General features: G+C 39.4%; 1 long non-coding RNA gene across 1 annotated transcript in view; it reads left to right on the top strand.

The window, feature by feature from the left end:
• Positions 1 to 12400: 12400 nt before the first annotated feature.
• Positions 12401 to 25861, top strand: part of LOC113903586 — a 123211-nt gene continuing 109750 nt past the window's right edge. Inside the window, exons 1-2 of the long non-coding RNA XR_003514195.1 lie at positions 12401 to 12484; positions 16730 to 16800. This is a non-coding gene — a long non-coding RNA (uncharacterized LOC113903586). The remainder of the gene's footprint in view (positions 12485 to 16729; positions 16801 to 25861) is intronic.

The raw sequence follows: 25861 nt of genomic DNA, 5'->3' as shown, positions 1-25861 counted from the left end.
TTCAAAAGCATCAATTCTTCAGTGCTCAGCTTTCTTCACAGTCCAACTCTCACATCCGTACATGACCACTGGAAAAACCATAGCCTTGACTAGACAGACCTTTGTTGGCAAAGTAATGTCTCTGCTTTTGAATATGCTGTCTAGGTTGGTCATAACTTTCCTTCCAAGGAGTAAGCATCTTTTAATTTCATGGCTGCAGTCACCATCTGCAGTGATTTTGGAGCCCAAAAAAATAAAGTCAGCCACTCTTTCCACTGTTTCCCCATCTATTTGCCGTGAAGTGATGGGACCGATGCCATGATCTTCGTTTTCTGAATGTTGAGCTTTAAGCTAACTTTTTCACTCTCCTCTTCCACATTCATCAAGAGGCTTTTTAGTTCCTCTTCACTTTCTGGAATAAAGGTGATGTCATCTGCATATCTGAGGTTATTGATATTTCTCCGGGCAATCTTGATTCTAGCTTGTGCTTCTTCCAGCCCCGTGTTTCTCATGATGTACTCTGCATATAAGTTAAATAAGCAGAGTGACAATATACAGCCTTGACGGACGCCTTTTCCTATTTGGAACCAGTCTGTTGTTCCATGTCCAGTTCTAACTGTTGCTTCCTGACCTGCATGTAGGTTTCTCAAGAGGCAGGTCAGGTGGTCTGGTATTCCCATCTCTTTCAGAATTTTCCACAGTTTATTGTGATCCACACAGTCAAAAAGGCTTTGGCATAGTCAATAAAGCAGAAATGTTTTTCTGGAACTCTCTTGCTTTTTCCATGATCCAGCAGATGTTGGCAATTTGATGTCTAGTTCCTCTGCCTTTTTTAAAACCAGCTTGAACATCTGGAAGTTCACGGTTCACGTATTGCTGAAGCCTGGCTTGGAGAATTTTGAGCATTACTTTACTAGTGTGTGCTGCTGCTGCTGCTGCTAAGTTGCTTCAGTCATGTCTGACTCTGTGCAACCCCATGGACTGCAGCCATGAGTGCAATTGTGCGGTAGTTTGAGCATTCTTTGGCATTGCCTTTCTTTGGGATTGGAATGAAAACTGACCTTTTCCAGTCCTGTGGCCACTGCTGAGTTTTCCAAATTTGTTGGCATATTGAGTGCAGCACTTTCAGAGCATCATCTTTCAGGATTTGAAATAGCTCCACTGGAATTCCATCACCTCCACTAGCTTTGTTTGTAGTGATGCTTTCTAAGGCCCACTTGACTTCACATTCCAGGATGTCTGGCTCTAGGTCAGTGATCACACCGTCGTGATTATCTGGGTCATGAAGATCTTTTTTGTGCAGTTCTTCTGTGTATTCTTGCCACCTAATATCTTCTGCTTCTGTTAGGTCCATACCATTTCTGTCGTTCATTGAGCCCATCTTTGCATGAAATGTTCCCTTGGTATCTCTAATTTTCTTGAAGAGATCTCTAGTCTTTCCCGTTCTGTTGTTTTCCTCTCTTTATTTGCATTGATCGCTGAGGAAGGCTTTCTTATCTCTCCTTGCTATTCTTTGGAACTCTACATTCAAATGCTTATATCTTTCCTTTTCTCCTTTGCTTTTCACTTCTCTTCTTTTCATAGGTACTTGTAAGGCCTCCCCAGACAGCCATTTTGCTTTTTTGCATTTCTTTTCCATGAGGATTGTCTTGATCCCTGTCTCCCGTACAATGTCATGAACCTCTGTCCATAGTTCATCAGGCACTCTGTCTATCATATCTAGTCCCTTAAATGTATTTCTCACTTCCACTGTATAATCATAAGGGATTTGATTTAGGTCATACCTGAATGGAATTCACACATAATAAAAGCTGCTGTCTGTGCAGCTTATGCAGGTCTCCATATTGCTTGACCCTACCTCCACACTTTGGTTCTTGCTCTATGGATATTCCACCCATCACTTTGTCTTTTCACACCACTGGCTATCCCCACCTCCTCTTTAGTGTGGCTTCAGCATGGCACCCAGTACAGCCATCATTTGAGGAGCTGTAGTGGTTCCAGTGATTGGATTGGAGCACCAGATATACAACTTCTCCCACTTCTTCTGGGCTCCAAGAAAACACTAAAACATTGATCATAGGACTGGCTTATCCAGCACCCAATTAATGGGCTAGGTAATCCAATCTGGAAGTGTGGTACAGTCCATGAATTGGCTTTTGCTACACACCCACAAACTTAAGGCCTTTAAACATCTCACCATTCTAAGGATGCCTTGGCAGTTCTTTTAGTCTGAACAGGCTCATCTGGGACTGGGGGTATAGAATGAAGTAACAGGTCTATTTGTTGGCAGGCTGGTTGGTCTTGCCAGGGAGGATCCTTGTGGGGAAGGCTTCACCCACATGTCTGACAGTTGGCTCAATGTCAGTTGAGACAACTCTATGACTGTCTCTTCACTCAGCAAATTAGCCCAGGGTCATTTTCCTGGTGGTAGAAGTTCCCAGCAGCAAGAGAAGGCAAACCCAAATGCACAAACACTTCTCAACCTCTGCTCAATGTCATACTTGCTAATGTCCCCTTGGCCAAAGAAAGTCACATGATCAAACCCAGATTCACAGGTTTGGTCTTGGCTGGAGAAATAGATTCCTCCTCTTGCTAGGGGTTGCTGTACATTCACATTTCAAAGGACCATGCAGTCAGGAATGGGAGGAATTACTGTGATCATTTTTGCAAACAATCTACCACAGGGTGTTAATGCCTGCTAAGGTGAACTTTGGAGATCAGAAGGTAGAGGACAAGATCCACAGGCAAACTCTCTCTTCTTCCTTCCCAGTGAACCATTCTGAGGTGCACTGGTTCCACATAGTTACCTGGAGATGTCCTGGGTGACCCGTGCAGCTGTCTTGATAGCCTTTCCTCCTTCTTTATTCCTCATTCCCTGCCCTTGCTGCCTGGGACTGTACTCACCAACAAAGCATTGCAAAGAGGGTTTTGTTCAGCTTTGTTTCATAGGTATTCAGAGTTAAAACACTTCTCTATCAGATTCTTGAGAAGATAATGTAAGGTTTCTGGGATATACTCCATAAATAGTAACTTTTATTATCTTTTATTATCCTTATTACTAACAAAAATATTTCACAACAATAAAATCTGAACTTTAAAAGTAGAAACGATATGGGCCACGTTCTCAAATCACACTGTAGCAAAATGAAAAATTAGTAAGTCTCAAGAAAATATAAACTAATGGAAATAAAAAACAAGCAAACAAAAGATGAAACCCACAAAGGTTCCTAAATAGCATCTAGTCAATAATACAAACTGTTTCAAAATAGATGAAAAAATAATATTTAAGAATCTCCATGGTATGTAGCATTCACACGATTAAATTCCTTAGTGGTCTTGATAAACAAAAAAATATAAAGTGAGTATTAGATCTATGATTTCAGGGAAAAGAACAAAAACAGACCCAAGGAGAGAGATGACCAAGATAACTGGGCTGTGCTGCAATCTGCTCTTATTGGCTCATGAGAGATGCTTGTTCAATTTTCAGGAACTTGGTAAAGTGATTGTGAAACTCAGCCATGATTAAAAATTTCATTATATAAACTTGAACCCACTGTATAAAAGACAAAAGTAATAAATACTCAAGCCATCACTTTCTATTTTACTCCATTTCACTATTATATATGTTCTTGAGTTCACTGATGTCTTTGGATCTGTATAGTGGAAATAAATACTACATAATGGTGTCCTGCTGCTGGTGCTACTGCTGCTAAGTTGCGTCAGTTGTGTCCGACTCTGTGCAACCCCAGAGACGGCAGCCCACCAGGCTCCCCAGTCCCTGGGATTCTCCAGGCAAGAACACTGGAGTGGGTTGCCATTTCCTTCTCCAATGCATGAAAGTGAAAAGTGAAAGTGAAGTCTCTCAGTCATGTCTGACTCTTAGCTACTGAGCCTCTATTCCCAATTCTGCTTTCTCTGATATTCCACTGGCAGCTGGAAATTAGCCACAGTGGAAGTATTTACACCATGGTATTTGGCAGTGCTGCCAGTTAGAAACATCTCCTTCTCTTCCTCCTCCTTTTCTACAGTAAGTAAGTGAAAGTCGCTCAGTCGTGTCTGACTCTTTTTATTGTATAGTTCATGGAATTCTCTAGGCCAGAATACTGGAGTGGGTAGCCTTTCCCTTCTCCAGGGGATCTTCCCAACCCAGGGATCAAACCAAGGTCTCCCTCATTGCAGGCAGATTCTTTACCAGCTGAGCCACGGGGGAAGTCCCTTTTTAGGGTTAGGGTTATGGTTAGGGTTCAGTTCAGTTCAGTCTCTCAGTCGTGTCCGACTCTTTGTGACCCCATCAGTTGCAGCACGCCAGGCCTCCCTGTCCATCACCAACTCCTGGAGTTCACCCAAACTCATGTCCATCGAGTCGGTGATGCCATCCAGCCATCTCATCCTCTGCCATCCCCTTCTCCTCCTGCCCCCAATCCCTCCCAGCATCAGTCTTTTCCAATGAGTCAACTCTTCGAATGAGGTGGCCAAAGTACTGGAGTTGCAGCTTTAGCATCAGTCCTTCCAAAGAACACCCAGGACTGATCTCCTTTAGGATGGACTGGTTGGATCTCCTTGCAGTCCAAGGGACTCTCAAGAGTCTTCTCCAACACCACAGGTCAAAAGTATCAATTCTTCAGTGCTCAGCTTTCTTCACAGTCCAACTCTCACATCCATACATGACCACTGGAAAAACCATAGCCTTGACTAGACAGACCTTTGTTGGCGAAGTAATGTCTCTGCTTTTGAATATGCTATCTGCGTTGGTCATAACTTTCCTTCTAAGGAGTAAGCGTCTTTTAATTTCATGACTGCAATCACCATCTGCAGTGATTTTGGAGCCCCCAAAAATAAAGTCTGACACTGTTTCCACTGTTTCCCCTTCTATTTGCCATGAAGTGATGGGACCAGATGCCATGATCTTCGTTTTCTGAATGTTGAGCTTTAAGCCAACTTTTCACTCTCCTCTTTCACTTTCATCAAGAGGCTTTTTAGCTGTTCTTCAGTTTCTGCCATAACGGTGGTGTCATCTCCACATCTGAGTTACTGATATTTCTCTTGGCAATCTTGTTTCCAGCTTGTGCTTCTTCCAGCCCAAGTGTTTCTTGTGATGTACTCTGTGTATAAGTTAAATAAGCAGGGTGACAATATACAGCCTTGACGGACTCCTTTTCCTATTTGGAACCAGTCTGTTGTCCATGTCCAGTTCTAACTTTCTTCCTGACCTGCATATAGGTTTCTCAAGAGGCAGGTCAGGTGGTCTGGCATTCCCATCTCTTTCAGAATTTTCCACAGGGTTAGCTTATCTTTTCTACAGAGGTATTGTTAAACATGTACCTGCTTGCCACTGACTGCTGCTGCTGCTGCTGCTAAGTCACTTCAGTCGTGTCTGACTCTGTGCAACCCCAGAGACAGCTGCCCACCAGGCTTCCCCGTCCCTGGGATTCTCCAGGCAAGAACACTGGAGTGGGTTGCCATTTCCTTCTTCAATGCGTGAAAAGTGAAAGTGAAGTCGCTTAGTTGTGTCCGACTCCTAGTGACTCCATGGACTGCAGACCACCAGGCTCCTCTGTCCATGGGATTTGCCAGGCAAGAGTACTGGAGTGGGGTGCCATTGCCTTTTCTGTGCCACTGACTAGTGGTATATAATCTTTTCTAAGGAACATGAATTTTCCAGCTTGAGATTAGAATAAAATGAAGATAAAGCATTAAGATACTTATAAAGTTCACACTCATTTCAGTGCTCTGGATGCTCTATATCTCAGGGATACATTTCTTTGGTTTGCAGTTAAATCAGTTCTAATTAATGCAAGATGGACTTTAACACTCAAGAGTGACCCAGATCTCAAACTGTTTCTCTGGATTGATAATGATTAAGTGCTGCTAACGAGTAACTATAGAAACTTTTGAGCCAAGTCTCTGGATGCCTCTGGGCTATCCAGAAGCTAGAAATGCAGGAAATGTACAGCTGGATAAATATGGATTTTGATCAAATGAAACACTCTTCTACATTTTTTTTCTATAAAGCATGAGAAAAGTTAAACCAGGTTAATAAGTATTAATAAAAAAATAATGTATAGCAACACTAACTAAATCTCATTTTTACCATGGGGGCTATTTTCTTTGGATTTGAAATAATTCTCAGTAAAAATTCTTCACAGCAATTTGTGTCAAAGACATTTTAACCTATAAGCTTAGTTTGAAAGGTAAATTAATGTTCATTTAAAATAGAGAATTAGATTAATGATGTTGACTTGAATAAAGTGTGAGTTGGCATACAGTTCCATTAAATACCAATAGTTTATTCCTGTTTTTTCAAATTCACTTTGAATTAAATTCAGCAGAAACCATTGTCTTAATTCACTTTGTATATGATTAAGTTTTTTCTAAGTTTCGCTTTGTTAACATTTAAACACAACACAAATCGATTTTGGAGGAAGAGAAATTATAGCATTATCAAAATTAACTGACACCTTTTCTCCTTTATGCTCAAGTTGTGTTGTGATCCTGTGAAGTGAAGAAAAATATATTAGAGCAATTTACCCCTATATGTGAACTGCTATATTTGAGCAGTCTATACCTCAGTTTTTAAGAACTACTCAATTTGTGCCCAAGTTTTTTGTGACTTATAGCATATATTTCATCTTTTAATTTCCTCACTTGATTTTTTAAAAAGTTACTATTAGACTTTAGATTTTTTTAAACCAAGACTTTTTCTTATGCTAGTGATTATTTTAACTTTAAAAAATAAAGCTCTCTTTAAATAATGGTAAGATTTATTTTCAAAGCAGATTTTCAACTCAAAAATAATCCATTTCCAAAGATGTCAATGAACCAAGTCTGACATCTGAACTTTTCTTTTAATTTGTTTTTGGCGTTGTTGGCTCTTATGCATTCCCTGGGTTTATTAGAGCATGTGAAGCTCTTGTGACTCAGTTGATGTAATAAAACTCGTGAATGTAAATTTGTCTTATTGTTCTGCATGTTTGCTTATTCTTCACACTTGTCATTCAGATCTAAATTTAAAAGATTATATTTTGAAAGTGAGAAACTAAATGATTCTGTCTAAATATGTTAAAATATTTAAGCATCTGGATTTACTTTCAGTCTAGATGAAAGATCTTGGGGAAATGGGACTCTACATATTTTTCATTTGCCTTTGAGAGAGAAACTAGCTGACATAATATAGATTAAAGTGAAGTTTCAGGCTGAATGGGATCCAGAGAGATTCAGGCTACTCTCTGAAGTAGAAATGAAGGACAGTCATTATGGATCATACTTCATCTTGGATCTTGAAAATATATCACAGACCTGATTAGGCAAAAGCTCAATTTGAGCCTTTAAGCATGATTTGAAGAATCTCCTTCTAGAATCCAGACAGCTCTTTCACCTGCCTAACCCAGAATAAATACGTATTTGTTAAGTAAATGGTAGGTAAGGTAATTATAATCTAGAATCCAGGAGCTGAGCAATTTTTGTCATTTATTCACAGATTATGCCTCTATTGACGATTCTCAGTTTTGTAATTTGACTAACTGCTGGCTATTGACTTCATCAAGTATTGTTAGTCCATCAGAAAAGTAGTGAGCTTAACAAAATAACAAGCAATGACTGTTTACTTAAATTCCCAAAGCAGATTCCTTAAAAAAACACAAAAAAAAACCCCAAACCTTTATGTGAAATTTAAAGGACATCTAACTGATGTTATGATTAATTAGCAATCAAATCTGTCAACACCAAAACAGCTACCACTGCTTGATTGATTTAAACTGATAAATTTCACCCAACTGATGATCCTTAGTACAAATACAATGACCCCTTGGGACTTCCCTGGCAGCCCAGTGGTTAGGATTTCCCACCTGCACTGCAGGGACACAGGTTTCATCTCTGGCCAGGGAACTAAAATCTCACATACCCAGCAGCTCGGCCAGAAAGTAAAAACTGATGAGAATCCCATGGACAGAGAAACCTGGAGGGCTATATAGTTCATGGGGTCACAAAGAGTCGGATATGACTGAGTGACTAACAGAGTATACTGTTCAGCTAGTACAGTCTGGATATTATTCCAGGATTTTGCGTTTAGTTGTCAGTCAGCCAAAAATGGACAAAGTAAGAGACCTTTACAAAAAACGCATCAGGGTAGGGTGGGAGTGGAGTGAACTTCCTCTGCTTGAACACATCACGATAAATATTAATAATAGGCATATTTTCTCGCACCAATTACCATTTGCCATTTAGATGAACACCTCACAATAAATATGTTCTGGCACTACGATTTTTGTGAAGCAGGTCTATATTTTAAAATTTAAGAAACTGTTATTCATTCACTCATTTATTCAATTGATTTCACTCTTCTCCCTCTCTTCACTCGGGGCTCCTCCCACCTCGTCACTCGGGGTTCCTCCCACCTTGTCACTCGAGGCTCCTCCCACCTCCCTCAGAGGTTCTTCTTGCCCTCCTCTCTCAAAGCTCCTCACAGCATCGTCACTCAGGACTCTGAACAACTTCCTCCCTCGGGGCTTCTCTGGCTCTCCTCACTTATGGCTCCTCTCACCCTTCTCGCTCAGGGCTCTTCTCACTCTCCTACCTCAGGGCTCCTCTCACCCTCCTCACTCAAAGCTCCTCACACTCTCGTCACTCAGGATAACTGAAACCCTCCCTCCTGCGAGCTTCTCTCACGCTCCTCCCTCTGAGCTCCTCACAAGTTCCTAGCTCAGGGCTCTCTCCAGGAATTTGAAGGATTTTAAATAGGTGAGTAAACAAATAAAACCGTTTGCTTACTATCTAAAAATATCCCTGTGCTGTTAAGAGAATGAACTGCGGTAAGGCAAGAGAAGAGGCCATTGCACTAGTCAGGGTGAGAAGAAGAAGGGAGAAGGGCAGTGGCCCTGGAGAGAATCAGGCAGACTCAGATTTTATAGGTCTAGTTGAGTGAATGGGGTCGCGAAGAGTCAGACACGACTGAGCGACTTCACTTTCATGCATTGGGGAAGGAAATGGCACCCCACTCCAGTACTCTTGCCTGGCAAATCCCATAGATGGAGGAGCCTGGTAGACTGCAGTCCGTGGGGTTGCTAAGAGTTGGACTTGACTGAGCTACTTCACTTTCACTTTTCACTTTCATGCGTTGGAGAAGGAAATGGCAACCCACTCCAGTGTTCTTGCCTGGAGAATCCTAGGGACGGGAGAGCCTGGTGGGCTGCCGTCTCTGGGGTCACACAGAGTCGGACATGACTGAAGCGACTTAGCAGCAGCAGCAGCAGTTGAGTGAATAGAGAATTTGAACTCCACCCAGTTAATACCTCAACATTTTTTCTTAGCTGAAAGATGATGTTTTGGAAGAGATCTGTACATAATTGTTATCTCATCCATTCTATACTAAGATACTGAACAGAATTTTACCGTTGGGTATATATTTTTGCCTGGAAAATTCCATGGGCAATTCCATGGGACCCTGGTGGGCTACAGTAAATGGGGCCACAAAGAGTCGAATGCAACTGAGTGAGCACTGTCATGCAAAACAGACAGGAGAACATACAGACTTATTAAAAATGATGTCCTGACTTAAGTTTTTAAAGTTCCAAGTGAGTAATTTTCAATGGGCAGTAAAGCTTTCCCTGTGTTGGACAATCCCAGGTAATTGTTGGTAAGAACACAGATCCTGTGTCACTGCAGTTACTCGTCTACTGAGTGGAGACGCATAAAGCAAGGAGGTCACAGAGTATGAAACCCACTGGAACAAATGTAAGATTGTTTGAGCAGAGGTACTGTATCACCCAATGATATCACTGGGGAATATCGCCCAATGATTTCTGATTTTGGCATAAGAATTCTAAGCAATCAGTTTGAGTCTTTTTGATTTGTAGATTTTGGAAGGTGATTTAGTGAAGTTGGAGTGACTGAGGAGAGAAATCATCACTTCTTTTTTTATGGCATTCCTGCTGCATGCTTTGCGCTCTATGTTTAAATGAACATGTTTTCTTCTACTTGGGATAATTCATGCACCTGTGAAACAATGAACCAAGTAGCTTGAACACTGAATATCACAATATGGTGGAAAGAGCATGGACTTCAAAATCAGACACAGTTCTCAAAGTCTGCTTCTTCCTCCTACCAAATGCATGCTTTTAGACAAATCATTAACCTCATCGAATCTTTCTCTTTCAGCTTAAAAAAATTTTTTTTTAATATTTTTATTTGTTTATTTATGGCTGCACTGGGTCTTTGTTGCTGGGTCAGGCTTTCTCTAGTGGCAAGCAGTGGCTGCTTTTCGTTGCAGTGTGCAGCCTTCTGATTGTTATGGCTTCTCTTGTTGTGGACCACTGGGCTCCAGAGTACAGACTCAGCAGTTGTGGCATGTGGGCTTAGTTTCCCCGTAGCATGTGGAATCTTTCCAGACCAGAGATTGAACCTGTGTCCCTTGAATTGGCAGGAGGATTCTTAACCACAGGAGCACCAGGGAAGTCTTCTTTTTTAGCTTTATCTAAGGGAAAAAATGGTAATATGGATTCCTTTTCTGCCTTACTATGCTAGGATTAAATAGAAAAATCTGAATGAGAATGAAAAGAAAACTTGCACAGTAATTGGTATTTAAAGTATGTTTTTAAGTTTCAAGAGGGTGATTTTGAATTTCAGAGCAAGGAAAGCTTCCTCACATTGAAGGAGTTAGGATTATAGTTGTTAAGGAAGCAACACACACATTTGTTCTGATTGCCTCCAGGTTGGAAATGCATGGCACAAAGTTTAGAAGCATTAGCTTTTGTGTTATTGAATAATCACAGACTTTGAAAGCATAAAATGTGCAAATCAGGCAAGTATAAAAGGAATCGGAAAGATGAGTATGGGCTTTTAGTAAGCTGGAAACTATTAGTCTCAGAAGGCTGATTAGAATGTGGATAAGCCTGTGGAAGAACGGGTGTGACAGGAAACTAGAAATATCTATTACCTTTCTCTTCTGCACTGAAATTCTCTTCCCCAGCCAGGATCTGAGCTAGTGGAGTCAGCCAGACCAGATGATCTTTCTGTTTTCCTTTTCCTGGTTCAATTTCTGCAGGACTCCGACTCCCAGCCAGAGGAACTCAAAAGGTCTCTGCTTTCAGCAGCAGGTTCTGCTGCCAGCTTCTGTCTCCACATCTCCTAAATCAAGGTAGGCTTCTGCACTGCCAAAAGCACTGGACAAAAAGCAGAATGACCCTTTGATCTCTTATATATGGAGCTCTTATGTTATGCAAAGAAGTTTATGGTGTGTTTTATAAAGAGAACTGAATTGGTGTTTAATCTCAAAGGCATTCAAAAGCTTAGAATCTAAGAAACTACGAATATGGGAAATGAGATTGCCCTGAAATTCAAATGGTAAAAAATCCACCCTTAATCGATTGCTGAAGAGGGGCACTTACTTTGCAGAATGACACCGAGACAATACTGCACAGAGTTGTTGTTAGGAGTAAATGAGCAAATACACACAGAGCACTTAGAAATGTACCCTGTAGGCAGTGTGTGTTCAATAAATGTGAGCCACTACTGACTTCAAGCAGTGTTGCCTAATATGCCTCGTGATAAAAATCTCTTGGGGGGATTTGTTACATTTAGAGATTTCCAAACCCCTCCCAGAAAATGATTCTATTTCAATTGGTCTGAATAGGGTAGTGGGAAGTGGAATCCTTACAGTTAACAAATGTCTCAGAATTCTTCAGATTTCTCAAGTTTAGAAAACACCACCTTAGTCAAAATGTACAAACTTCCAGTTAGAAAATAAATAAATCCTGGGGCTCTAATGTACAGAGTAGTGACTACAGTTAATAATACTATATTGTATATTTGAAAGTTGATTGAGAAAATTCCCTTCTGGACAAGATTCACCCTTCTGGAAGCCATTAAGAACATTTATGATTCATGGGTAGAAGATAAAATTTCAGTGTTAACAGGAGTTTGAAAGAAGTTGATTCTAACACTCATGGAATACTTTGAGGGACTCAAGCCTTCAGTGGAGGAAGTAATTGCAGGTGTGTGGAAAGTATAGAAATAGTCAAAATAATAATAATTATTAGTGATGATTACTTTTTAGCATATAGAAGAAGGAGAAAAATGATCCACTCTGTTCAATATGCTAGATATATCACAATTTCCTCTTGGTTTTAACTGAAATAGAACAGGTTAATCAGAGTAGAGAGAAAATGGACTTTATAACATAAAAAGTAATAAACCCAAACCTCAGTGAAAACAATTGAGAGGCCAGGATGGGGAGGGCCCATGTCCCCTGGCAATACTGGAGGCCTACATGAGGAAGAAAGACTTCCTTTTCTCACCTGGCAAGAGCTCAGCCAATGAGAGACTGTCACAACTCAGCCAATGAAAAGTCACTATGCTTCCAACTCTCAGTTCCTCCAATAGACTCTTTGTTTACTACAGCACTTCGACTTCCTTTTCTACTCTTTGAAAGAGTTCTCTGCTTGCTCTGTGGGGATTTCACAGTGGCTCAGCTTGGCTATAGACCGTATTTGCAATTCTTTGTTGATCTCAAGTAAGCCCATTTTGCTGGAGAAATAACTATTGTCTGTTTGTTTCAGAGCAGTAATAACCGACTTCCTGTCTCCCTCCTCTCCCATAATAATTCAAGAAAAGCCAAGGGACCAATTAAGACCTCCAAATATGCTTTGATTTGTGACCTAGGGCTATTCTTCACAGACCAGAGGAGCTTGTTTCTTGAATGTTTGTCATTTCAAAATTTATGTATTCTTGTACAATGGTAATTTCAGGAGGAGTCGCATTTTAAATGTGGTAAATGTGTTGAAGGGTATTTTAAATTTGTTGATTGTCTGTCGTCTTATGGCAAAAGTGCTCCTAATGATTCTTAAATAAGCATATTTTCTTGGCATTGAGTAGTACAGTCAATGCCAGGCGGAAAATACTGACACCAGGTTTAAATTGTAAAGTGTTTTGCATGTTCTAATGGCAACACTTAGTGAATCATGTTTGGAAATGTAATTTCTTCAATGAACTATTTGTGAATTTGTGGATGCAGGGTGACCAGCTTCTCAGTTGCTGTTTGATCTCCTGGGCACACGTCCACCTGTAATAGATCACCAGCACTATTTAAATTGTTTCCTCTTCCTCCTCCTCCTTTCTCTTCACCCCTCTGCTCCTTTGTCCTCCACTTTTGCTCCATGCCAAAGGTTTATAGTTAAATTCCCTCAGTACATTCTCATACATTAATTTGTGTCTGATGCAACTCCACAGTATTTGGCAAGTCATGGTATTTTTGCTTCTCTATTCTTTTCACTCACATTAAATCAGTTCAAGAAACCCAGAATGTTTGATTTAGATAAATGCAACTAACAGCATTGGAGGTGGCATATGTGCATGTTTTTGCAAAGTAATCTGATCTTAAAAGGTAATTACATTAGGACCTTGCCAAAGTCAGGGATAAAGTACTGCTCTTAAAACAAATCAAAACTACTTCTGATTTTCTAGAGTTAGCAAGGAGCAGGACTTGGCGGGCAACAAAAGTTAATGACTAGCCAAAGGGTTTTTCAACTCTCCTCTTTGTTTTCTACCTAAAACCATGTTAAGCCATACCTAGATAATATGCTCATTGATTTTCGGGTATCTACAACTAAGATATTCTTCATAAAATCTTGAAACAGTCTTGGACTCTTATTAACTTGGACAAAAGTGAACACAAAGGAATTTGCCTGCAGCACACAGCTGGGCCCTGTGACCCCACTGACCCAGCTTCTCTTCTAAAGGGTAGCAGTGTTCTGCCCTTTACATCTCCTCTACAATAGAAAATGTCAGTGAGAAGACACCCAGCCTTCGCTCCTATCCCATGAGGAGCATGTTCACTGGGCAGTTTTTCTCTAATAATTACCTTAACTGGCAAAAGTGCACACATTTTGAACTGAGAGAAAATTCTTATGGCATTTTGCAAACATCATGTAGTTGCAAATATTTGTCTTCTGAGGAAGAACTTGCAGAGCCTTGTGGTAAGTTTCTTAATAGTAGCCATGGTCTGTTAATTCCATTTTTTCTTTCTTCCTAAGAAAGAGTGAAAAAAATAACTGTCTCGTGAATATCAGGATTCCTAGGCTCATATAGGAGCACTGAACCAAAGGTCTCCCAGAACAGCAGTGTTTTATTCTCAAATATAAAAATTGACTTACCAGAGCAGGGATCTTGACTAGAGTCCATAGCTCTTAGGGGAATTTTTGACAGGAGTGCAGGATGCTGAAGACCTCTCTAAAATAAAAGAAAGGCTGCAAAATATATATATATTTTTTTGTATGTACATTTCATCAGTTTTTCTAAAGCTCCCCTGACTTTCTAAAATGATCTTCTTTTGCAGCATTCCAGAAGCTAAGGTTTGCCTCTCAAAGTTAATTCTGAATTGGCATATGAAACCTACATGCCATTGCCTAATTCCATTTTTTGGAATGTTAAGTAAAACAAGCACCTAGGAAACAAGGACAATATTAGAATACGACTGAGTCTCGCCCTGCTTTTTCTTGTTTTAACTTAGTGGTACTATATTGATTTCAAGAGCTTTGCACTGAAATGTGTTGTTCAGTTCAGTTCAGTTCAGCTGCTCGGTCATGTCCAACTTTTTGCGACCCCATGGACTGCAACATGCCAGGCTTCCCTGTCCATCACCAACTCCCCGAAGCTTGCTTAAACTCATGTCCGTTGAGTCGGTGATACCATCCAACCATCTCATATTCTGTCATCCAGGTCTCCTCCTGCCTTCAATCTTTCACAGCATTAAGTGTCTTTTCCAGCGAGTCAGTTCTCTGCATCAGGTGGCCTAAGTATTGGAGTTTCAGCCTTGGTATCAGTCCTTTCAATGAATATTCAGGACTGATTTCCCTTAAGATTGACTGGTTTGATCTCCTTGCAGTCCATCTCCATCAGTTCAAAAGCATCAATTCTTCGACGCTCAGCTTTCTTTATAGTCCAGCTCTCACATCCATACATGACTATTGGAAAAATGATACCTTTGATTAGATGGACCTTTGTCGGCAAAGTAGTATCTCTGCTTTTTAATGTGCTGTCTAGGTTAGTCATAGCTTTTCTTCCAAGGAGCAAGCATCTTTTAATTTCATGGTTGCAGTCACCATCTGCAGTGATTTTGGAGCCCAAGAAAATAGTCTGTCACTATTTCCATTGTTTCCCCATCTATTTGCCATGAAGTGATGGGACCGGATGCCATGATCTTTGTTTTTTGAATGTTGAGTTTTAAGGCAGTTTTTTTCACACTCCTCTTTCACTTTCATCAAGAGGCTCTTTAGTTCCTCTTCACTTTCTGCCATAAGGGTGGTGTCATCTGCATGTCTGAGGTTATTGATATTTCTCCCAGCAATCTTGATTCCAGCTTGCACTTCATCCAGCCTGGCATTTCACATGATGTACTCTGCACATAAGTTAAATAAGCAGGATAACAATATACAGCCTTGATATATACTCCTTTACCAATTTGGAACCAGTTGTTCCATTTCCAGTTCTAACTGTTGCTTCTTGACCTGCATACAGATTTCTCAGTAGTCAGGTAAGGTGGCCTGGTATTCCCATCTACTGAAGAATTTTCCACAGTTTGTTGTGATCCACGCAGTCAAAGGCTTTGGCGTAATCAATAAATCAGAAGTAGATGTTTTTCTGGAATTTTCTTGCTTTTTCTATGACCCAACGGCTGTTGGCAATTTGATCTTTGGTTCCTCTGCCTTTTCTAAATCCAGCTTAAAATGTATTGAAGTACCACCAATTGAAACAGAAAGATATTTACTTCATTTGAGTAAATGTACAGTACTTTATGGGCTTCCCAGGTGGTGCTAGTGGTAAAGAAACCACCTGCCAATGCAGGAGACACACAGGAGATGTGGGTTTGATCCCTGGAGGAGGCATGGCAACCCACTCTAGTATTATTGCCTGGAGAATTCCATGGACAGAGGAGCCTGGCAAGCTATAGTTCATAGGGTTGTAAGGAGTTGGATATGACTGAAGCAACTTAACAAACCATACACATGGTACTTTATGGTTAAGGTTCTTGGTTTGTCAAATACAATCAAAACTACATACAGTATTTGGTGATATGAAAGAAAAGATTGAGTTTTTAAATGTGAAAAGCCTTTTTTTTTTTCTGAGTAGAGAGATTGGGATAATTTTTTCCTTTCTTTAACTTAGTTTTTCTACATTGCTTAGATAGATTTTAAAAGGGTACTTTTCTCTGTTCATATAAGGGCAACCCTGTCTTAGACACTGTTAATGAGTTCTAACACCACTTACAGCAATAGGACAGGCAGGCCTGTTGTGCTTGTGGTCCGTGGGTCGCAAAGAGTTGGACACGACTGAGCGACTGAACTGAACTGATAGCAACAGTTTGACCACAAATAGTGATGAGAAAAATCCTTAAATACTAGGTGGACCTTTAAGTAGACATTTTTACAAAATTTGGGGAAACTGGCGCTGAAAATGTCAGTTTAATGGAAGCTAGCTAAGTTTTGGGGTAAGTGTACATATACCTCTTGAATACTTTCAAGCAGGGTTTAATTTGGTGTCATCCTGTTTAAGAGCATTTATTAACCCCAAGAGCTAAATGGAAAGAATTCCTATAATTAAGTACATTGGTTTGTCTTTATGTGGTTTCATAAAGTAATATATTAAACTCTGACTAGACTTCGGACCCTGTGTGTGCTATCTGGTTTATGGGAATTTTCTCATCCAGTTTGTCAACAACTTTTATGTGATAGTAATTAAAACAATCATCCTTGTTTTGCAGATAGAGAAGCAGGACTGGAACCCAAATTCTAGGATTCAAGAGTCTGCACTCTCCACTGTACAAAACTTCTTGTAAGTAAAATTAAATATTAATAGTAAATAAGCAAAGTGAAGAATTACATTTTTTAATTATGGAAAATTTCATGGGTTAAAGAATTGTAGGGATAAAGAATTTGCAGGTTTTCCAGTGGGTAAGAATCCACATTCCCAATACAGGGGGCATGGGTTCCATCCTGGGTCAGTGAACTAAGATCCCACATGCTTCATGGTACTGCCAAAATAAAAGAATTGTACAGCGAACCCTCGTATACCTATCCTCCAGCTTTGACAGTCATCAACACATAGCCAATATTGCTTTGTCTGTTGCCTTGTCTTCTACCGCATCTCTGTTATAAGGCAAGTCTCAGACATCATATTGTTTCACTTATGGGAATATTTAAATTAAATAAAGATATATGTATCTAGGTGAGAATAAATATTAATAATATCTGGGAATTTTTAAAAAGTACATTCGCTTGTATCATCTCATTTCATTCTCATCATAATCTTTCAACTGCTAATGTTTATTCCCATATTGGAAATGAGAAAACTTTGAGAGAGATTGTCATCTCTACCAACTTGTAAAACAAATAATGACAGAGTTGAGACTGAAATTTAAGCCATCAGATTCAAAGTCTGAGCCTCTTTCCTCTGCACAATTGCAGCTTTACAGACTATTATAAATGGACTTCAGCTACATCACTTATGTGAGTGAGAAAGGGAATTTAAAATGGTTCATGCATTTTGCAACTTGATCTTCCATTCTTTGCGAGTGTTTCTGGAGTTCATTCTCCTTACATCAGTAACTATGTTTAGTCCTGTGTTGTAAAATTGAGACTATCAGAACCTTGCAGGAAATTACTCTTAGTACGAACAAGGCACTGGGTTTAGACTAGATTAATATGCAATTGGCACATTCTCTGTCCTGGTTAAATTCACTTCTCTGTGCTTCAGTTAGAATTGATATTCTGACTCAGTTCCTGAGAGCCATGTTTACGCATTTACTTTTTGCTTAAACTTGCTGTGTTTTCATGGGATACCAAAATGAACAGAGCAGTTTCTGGCCTCAAGAAACTTATAATCTAATGGTAGGGGGAAATATCTATTTACAGAAGTAAATATAAGCATAGAAAAACATGTCATGATCATATACAGATAGGAAGTTTAGAAGATTAACACAAATATCCACCATTTATGAATGACTTCCCTGTTAGGCAACAGGGATGTGCTTTATTTTTGTAATGCTTCAACACATGTGTGTGTTTTAAATGATCATATTTTGATGTCAGCTTGGATTTTTGTTCCTTTTATGGCCGCACCCCATGCCATGTGGGACCTTAGTTTCTCAACTGGGAATCGAACCTGAGGCCTCTACATTGGAAGGCAGATTCTAAACCACTGGACCTCCAGGGAAGTCCCTCAACACACATCTTAAAAGGGAAATGCTATTAACCCAGCTACCGATGATGAAGTTGAAGCTCAGGCAGGAGGTGACAATGGAAATTGGCCTTCAGGGGTGGGTAGGGTTTTCGTTCCTGGTGAGTTGGGCATCCCAGGTGAGAGAATGATAACAGAAAAGCACTGGGAGAGCAAGGGTCTGGGAAACCGAGAAACATCCCAGGTTCTGGGATCAGGAAATAGCGACTTAAATGGTCAAAAGCATATTTGAGGCCTCTATCTGTGATGTAGGCTACACAAGGAAAGTGTGCTTTCAATGAAGTGCTTGCTAATTCATGAAATTCCAGTGGATGTTGGTGTGATGTGACTGTTTTGGGGAGGCCATGCCTTTAGAATTTATGAAACTTTCTGATTTGTACTTTTTTATTTTCCCCTGTGGTTCTTCCGTTTTTGTTTTTGTTTTTGTTTTTTTTAAATTCTAGACAGTGTGTAGTCAGCTCTCTGCTATAAGTAATTTGCCAGCAGCTGAACTTTCGATAAAGCCTTGTAAACCATCTACATCATTATATTACTTACAAAGAATAATTTTATATTGTCACTGAAGACATTTTAAATTTTATATTGTTTAATCATCTTCATTTCATTTGGTTGTAGCCTAAGCACTTGTTTTTATTATTATCCAGGTGTCTCTTAATTAGATTTGATTGGTAGTTTTTTTTTTAAGTTAAGAATTAATAAAAGTTAGAGATGTGAAGCTATTCTGGATGATCCTACAATGGTGGGTAGATGTCATTATACATTTGTCGAAATCTATAGAATGTACAACATCAAGAGTGGACCCTAATGTAAAAAAAAATGTAAAATGAACTTTGGGTGATGATGACGTGTCGATGTAGATTCATTGATTGTAACCCACGTTCTGTGCAGGCGTGGAAGCTGATAGTGGGGGAGGATAGGCATGTGTGGGAGCAGCAGATGTATGGAAAACCTCTGTAGCTGCTGCTTAATTTTTCTATGAACCTAAAACTACTCTGAGAAATGAGGTCTATTAAAAAATATAATAGAAGTAGAGAACGAATGAAAGACCAAAGCCTTCTATCTAGGTAGTTTCATGTGTTGAGTCCAGAAATGGGTGGTAGAGATGGGAGTATTATGTCAAGTATACCTGGAGGCAACAAGATGCTGAGGTTCTTCTGACCACAGGAGTGGTAGCAAGAAGACCTTTGGACATAATAAATCTCTTGTGGAGTGAATAGAGTCAGCCAATGAGAAGATGACAGAGGAGGGATCTCAGAGTCAGAAAAGTTATTATAAAGTTCTAGCAGTGCAGGATTCATTCTCCTGTACCATCCAGAGGTGATGCAGACCTGGCCTTGATTTCCAAAAGGTCTTTTAGTGATGTCTTCCCTTTAGAATTACTCTTGGTTTTGTGATGGAATTTGGCTCTTAGGCCATTTTTCATTTTCACTTTAAAGCTTAAAACACAAAGAAAAACATACATATCTAATCTTATTTAATCTGTCAAGTCCTGCCAAGTCTCTTTCTCTCTCAATATTTTGTTAGAAACTGGTAGCAATGAAATAAATATCCTTGGCATTTACGTGCCTTTTTGCTCTCACATGCCTGCTTGACTTAAATACCCTCTACTATCACTTATTTTTCCATCTCTGAATTTTAATTTTCACTGAATACTTTCTTTTAAAAAAAAGTTTTAAAAATTGAAGTATGATTGATGTACAATATTATATATGTTGCAGGTATACAATACAGGGATTAACAATTTTTAATTTTTTATATTTATTTATTTGGCTGCATCGGGTCTTGGCATTCAGAATCCTTTGTTGCTGTGCACAGATTCTCCAGTTGTGTCGTGTGGGCTCCAGAATGCAGAGGCTCAGTAGTTGTAGCTTAGTTGGTCTGTGGCAGTGGGATCTTAGTTCCCCGACCAGGGATTGGACCCATGTTCCCTGCTTTGCAAAGTGTATTATTAACCACTGGACCACCAGGGAAATCCCAATTAACAACTTTTAAAAGTTATACTCCAGGACTTTCCTGGTGGTCCAGTAGTTAAGAATCTGCCTGCCAATGCAGGGGACATGGATTCAATCCCTGGTCCAGGAAGATCCCACTTGCCGCAGGGCCACTAAGCCATGCACTGCAGCTACTGAGCTGGTGTTCTAGAGTCTGTACTTCGAAACAAGAGAAACCACTGCAGTGAGAACCATTCACACCACAACGAAGATTAGCCCTGGCTCACTGCAACTAGAGAAAGCTCATGCACAGCAACAAAGAGCCTGTGCAGCGAAATAAATAAATTATTAATAAAAAAGTCATACTCCATTTCATTTAGTTTTTATAAAACATTGGCTATATTCCCTATGTTGTACAATATATCCTTGTAGCTTAGTTTATACATAATAGTTTGCACTTCTTAGTGCATAATAGTTTGCACCTACCCCTATATTGCTTTTCCCCCTTGAATACTTGCTTTTGAATCTTAGTAAAAGCTATAATATGAAAAACGTCTTCAGAAAGAGCAACAATATTGTATTGGGACCTGGAACCAAGTGTTTTTTGGTATTTCTATATGGCTGATTTCTGAGGTTTCAATCTCTAATCTTGTATGTCTTCATTTGTTTAGGGGTCTGGGTCCTGGCCCAGTACTTACACTGCTTTAAGGAACTGTATGACTTGTAATTACAGGAGGAGACTAACTGAGCCAGGATATGAAGATTCTTGATCAATCCTTTAGTCATTTTCCCATAGTGTTATTCAGTTCAGTTGAGTCGCTCAGTTGTGTCCGATTCTTTGCGACCCCATGAATCGCAGCACGCCAGGCCTCCCTGTCCATCACCAACTCCTGGAGTCCACCCAAACCCATGTCCATTGAGTCGGTGATGCCATCCAACCATCTCATCCTCTGTCGTCCCCTTCTCCTCCTGCCCTCAATCTTTCCCAGCATCAGGGTCTTTCCCAGTGAGTCAGTTCTTTCCATCAGGTGTCCAAAGTATTGGAGTTTCAGCTTCAACATCAGTCCTTCCAATGAACACCCAGGACTGATTTCCTTTAGGATGGACTGGTTGGATCTCCTTGCAGTCCAAGGGACTCTCAAGAGTCCTCTCCAACACCACAGTTCAAAAGCATCAATTCTTCAGCGCTCAGCTTTCTTGACAGTCCAACTCTCACATCTATACATGACCACTGAAAAAACCATAGCCTTGCCTAGACAAACCTTTGTTGGCAAAGTAATGTCTCTGCTTTTTAATATGCTGTCTAGGTTGGTCATAACTTTCCTTCCAAGTGTTATTAGTGAAATCAATTAAGTCCTTTTGTGTAATTCTAATCATAAATCTGGTGTCATCTATATCAGTCTTATTGAAGAGTAGGAAAGAAAATTGGTATGAGCCTGAGGAAGATAAAATAATTAAGTATCTTGGATTCAGCTATTGTACTTTTAGCTAAAATAAAATATTTACTGTTCTTTCTGTGCATGCTCAGTTGAGTCCGACTCTTTGCAACGCTATGGACTGTAGCTCTCCAGGCTCCTCTGTCAATGGGATTTCCCAGGCAAGAATACTAGAGTGATTTGCCATTTCCTTCTCCAGGGGATCTTCCCAACTCAGGGATCAAACCAGTGTCTCCTGTGTCTGCTGCATTGCAGGTGGATTCTTTACCCATTGAGCCACCTGGGAAGCCCAATGTTTACTATTAGAATGCTTTATTTTCTTAAAAAGAAACCCTGCATATTTTTCTACATAAATAATGTTTTTATGTTGAAATTTATTAATTCTTAAGAGAAATATAGCTTCAGGATTTTTTCTTGCAATGCACTCTGCCAATCAGAGAAATTGAGTGAATGCCTAAGAAACCAATCATGAACACTTATGTCCTTGAATTATTTTTCTTCCAGCATATTTTATTAATTTTTTCATATTCCATAAAGTATCTATGTCCAAAAATCTTGATTATTTTTATGCTGCATAATTGTGTACTTTCCAGTTAGTGATCTCTTGTTAATCCATTTGCAAATATTTATCTGCATCCTGCTTACATTAAATATCCTGGGATTACTTGCCACATCAAAATGTTACATAGTTCTTTGGCTGTTTAAATGTCTATTATTGATGTCTCAAGTGATTATTTATAATTTAAATTTTCAATTAGTCTTACTTGTTAAGTAAGAAGGTAAAGCTACTTTCTTCAAAAGAGATTATTTGACCATATTTTTAGGAAATTAGAGATATTTCCTATGAGTACTTCAGTGTTCACTACTATTTATATACCCAAATATGTCATTGATTCCTGTCAGTTTTGCCACTTAAACATCTTTTCATCTCCCCTTTCTAGTTCAGGTGCCTTATTAACCAGTTTTTCTTAATTCCAGCATCAATCCTCTGCAGAGCATGCAAAGCCAAGAGAATAATTTTTTTCTTTTTGATATTTTTTTCCTTAAAAATTTTTATTACACCCAAAATGAGTATTTATTATAAAAAGGTTAGAAGATACAGATATTTAAAAATAATAAGCATAAGCTTATTTATAAAACAGAAGTAGAGTCACAGATGTAAAAAACAAATTTTTGATTATCAGGCTATAAGGGGGGAGGGGTAAATTAGAAATTGGGACTGACATATACACACTTGTTGTTCAGTTGCTAAGTTTTGCCTGACTCTTTGTGACCCCATGGACTGCAGCATGCCAGACTCCCCTGTTCTCCATTATTTCCTGGAGTTTGCGCAAATTCATGTCCATTGAGTTAGTGATGCTATTTAACCACCTCATCCTCTGCTTCCCTCTTCATATACACACTGCTGCTGCTGCTGCTGCTAAGTCGCTTCAGTCGTGTCCGACTCTGTGCAACCCCATAGACGGCAGCCCACTAGGCTCCCCCGTCCCAGGGATTCTCCAGGCAAGAATACTGGAGTGGGTTGCCATTTCCTTCTCCACTGCATGAAAGTGAAAAGTGAAAGCGAAGTCGCTCAGTTGTGTCCGACTCTTAGCGACCCCATGGACTGCAGCCTGCCAGGCTCCTCCGTCCATGGGACTTTCCAGGCAAGAGTACTGGAGTGGGGTGCCATTGCCTTCTCCCCATATACACACTACTCTATATAAAATAGATAACTAATAAGAACTCTCTGTATAGCACAGGGAACTCTGTACATTACAATACTCTGTAATGGTCAATATGGGAAAAGAATCTAAAAAGAAAGAGTGACTATATGTGTAACTAATTCGCTCTGCTGTATACCTGAAACTAACACAACATTGTAAATCAACTATACTCCAATAAAATTTTTTTATAAAAGAAACAAAAGATACCTGTAAGCCACCAGCCAGATGAACAACTACTAAAAATTTGTTACACGTTCTCTCAGACTCTTTTAAACATGCAAATAGTAGAATGTTATATAAGATTGAACACAGGTAATTTTTGAATCCTTGATGAGGAGAGATTGAAAACAAACTGAACTGAGATTTGCAGTCTGACCTGTACTGGATAATGGATCGTGCATCCACTGTGCTAACAGACTCATCAGACCATTGGTTGGTGATTGATAACTGGTTGATTTTATTTTAAAGGACCATATGGCCAAATCCCATATCTTGTTGCAGTTACGTCTTTTCCTGAGAGAAATAGATGTCCTTACTCTCTGTCATCTTAGGACTGATCAACCCTGGAGCCTGAAACTTGAAAGGCAAGCTGAGACAAAGTAATAGGCATTTCTCATTTTAACACCAGATGTTCCTTTAGTCTAAATTCTGAGGAACAAGATTCCAAGACATTTCCAATGAAGTAACAGCTCTGGAAACATGGAGGAGGTTAGAAGCAAATCAGCCTTATTAGTGACCAAGAAAATAACCTAGGCATGAGCAGGAGAAACTCTGAGTTATTCTTCTTGTGGTGCTTCCTTCTCAGTATTGGCAAAACTACAGTGAGACGAATGGAAGTTATAGCTTACTTCCTGCTGAATTGTGGGGAAATAAAGGGCCCATGTGATACTTGAGACAAAAATTAAATGACTAATAAATACAACTAAAAAGAGCAGACAGAGCCAAGATAGCCGGAAAGTAAATGTCTTTGAAATAGTTTCCGTCTCTGGCCAGTAACTTAAATTCAGCAGTAACATCAAATAAGTAAATTATAGTAGACAATTGGCATTACTTTTTCAGAGTTGACAGAACTTAATTTACTTGCACTACATGTTTATAATCCTTTGTGTGGCAATAACTGAATGACCTTTAAAAGGTAAAGTCTTCTCTAGGTGTTTGATTTTTAGCTAGATAATAATCCTTTGAGAAAACAAGTCTTCATAAATAATAAGTAGCCATGTCTATCTTTGATTTCATTGTTCTGAATCTCTTCATTGTTGACTGCCATTCACAGTTTTTTTCCTTTTTTTTATGATAGACCCCCCACCCACAACAATATTTCCATATTGCCTTCCATGATGATGTTGCTTTAGTGCTTTTTGTCTGATCTATTGTGAAGGAACTTGCAGCTCTTCAATTTCAATCTATCTTGCTAATGCTTCCTTTCTTGTTCTATAGTGGAAAGAAGATATGAGATTTCCTGGGTCTCAAAAGGCAATTTTATGTACCAATTACTTTAACTTAATCTCTTTGAAAACAATAATTAATATAGTATATTTAAATAGCTAAGTTTTCTCTCTGCGCATCCTGGCCAATGACATGTTACCGATCCTGTGTATCACATTCTACTTAGACCACAGGGAGGAGAGGTTTCCAGTGAACATAAAAAATAAAGTCAGCTTTTCCATTCCTAAAGCTAGTTTTATTTTATTATTGTATAACAGATTCAAGTGGGAATCTGTTCAGTAAGTTATGTTTTGTTTCTTAAAGATACTCTTCTCACAGAATTAAGCTAAGTACTTTTTCTAAGTATTTGCATTTGAGGATCTGAATTGAGAATATTTTGGCTTTTACAGCACCAAAATTATGTCTGAACTTTTTATAATGGAATAAAAGACAGCAGGATGACTTCTGTTTTATAAATTCTTTTATACTAATTGAATTAAATGCATTGCTCATATTTAAATTTTATGTACACTAATATTTAAATATTTTTATTCTCCTAAGGCCCAAGATGGCAGGCTGTTTATACCACTAGATCGCCAAGTTTTTGCTTGCATCCTGATTGCTTGGGGAATATTGGGTCCCCTCAAGTTTCAGTAGGTTTGGGGAGGGGCCAAGAATTTACCTTTCTAACAAGTTTTTAGGTGATTCTCATGCCTGACGACCCTATTTGGATTACATACTGATGTGAACATTCAGAGGAATGGACTTAATAGGTCTTGCCTAGATACTAGAATGTTTCTGTGACTAATAGACACAGACAGGGACCCTTCATGGATGGTCTAGTCCTAAGACCTGTGGTCTTATATATTCATTTAATTTCACGACTTTTGGGATTTAATTTAATGTCATGTCCTTTGGAATTTAACTTAATGCCATGGCCTTTGGAGTTCTGGTCCAGATGATGGGAAGAGGGCTGATGGCATCAGCTCCAAATCACCTGGGGAGTAGGCAGGAGTACAGGAGTTTGTTACATGGGTTTATTCAAGTTGAGCTGCAAGTCCAGGTGGAGGTGTACTAAGGGCAAATAGAAATGCTGGGGCATCACTCGGGAGAAAGAATGAGCCTGCAGAGTGAAGGGAAACCAAACACTTATTGATGA

This window comes from Bos indicus x Bos taurus, chromosome 13 (genome assembly GCF_003369695.1).
Source record: "Bos indicus x Bos taurus breed Angus x Brahman F1 hybrid chromosome 13, Bos_hybrid_MaternalHap_v2.0, whole genome shotgun sequence".
Classification (NCBI taxonomy): Eukaryota; Metazoa; Chordata; class Mammalia; order Artiodactyla; family Bovidae; genus Bos; species Bos indicus x Bos taurus.
Note: the sequence above shows the minus strand (reverse complement) of the source record. Positions and strands in the feature narration are given on the sequence as shown.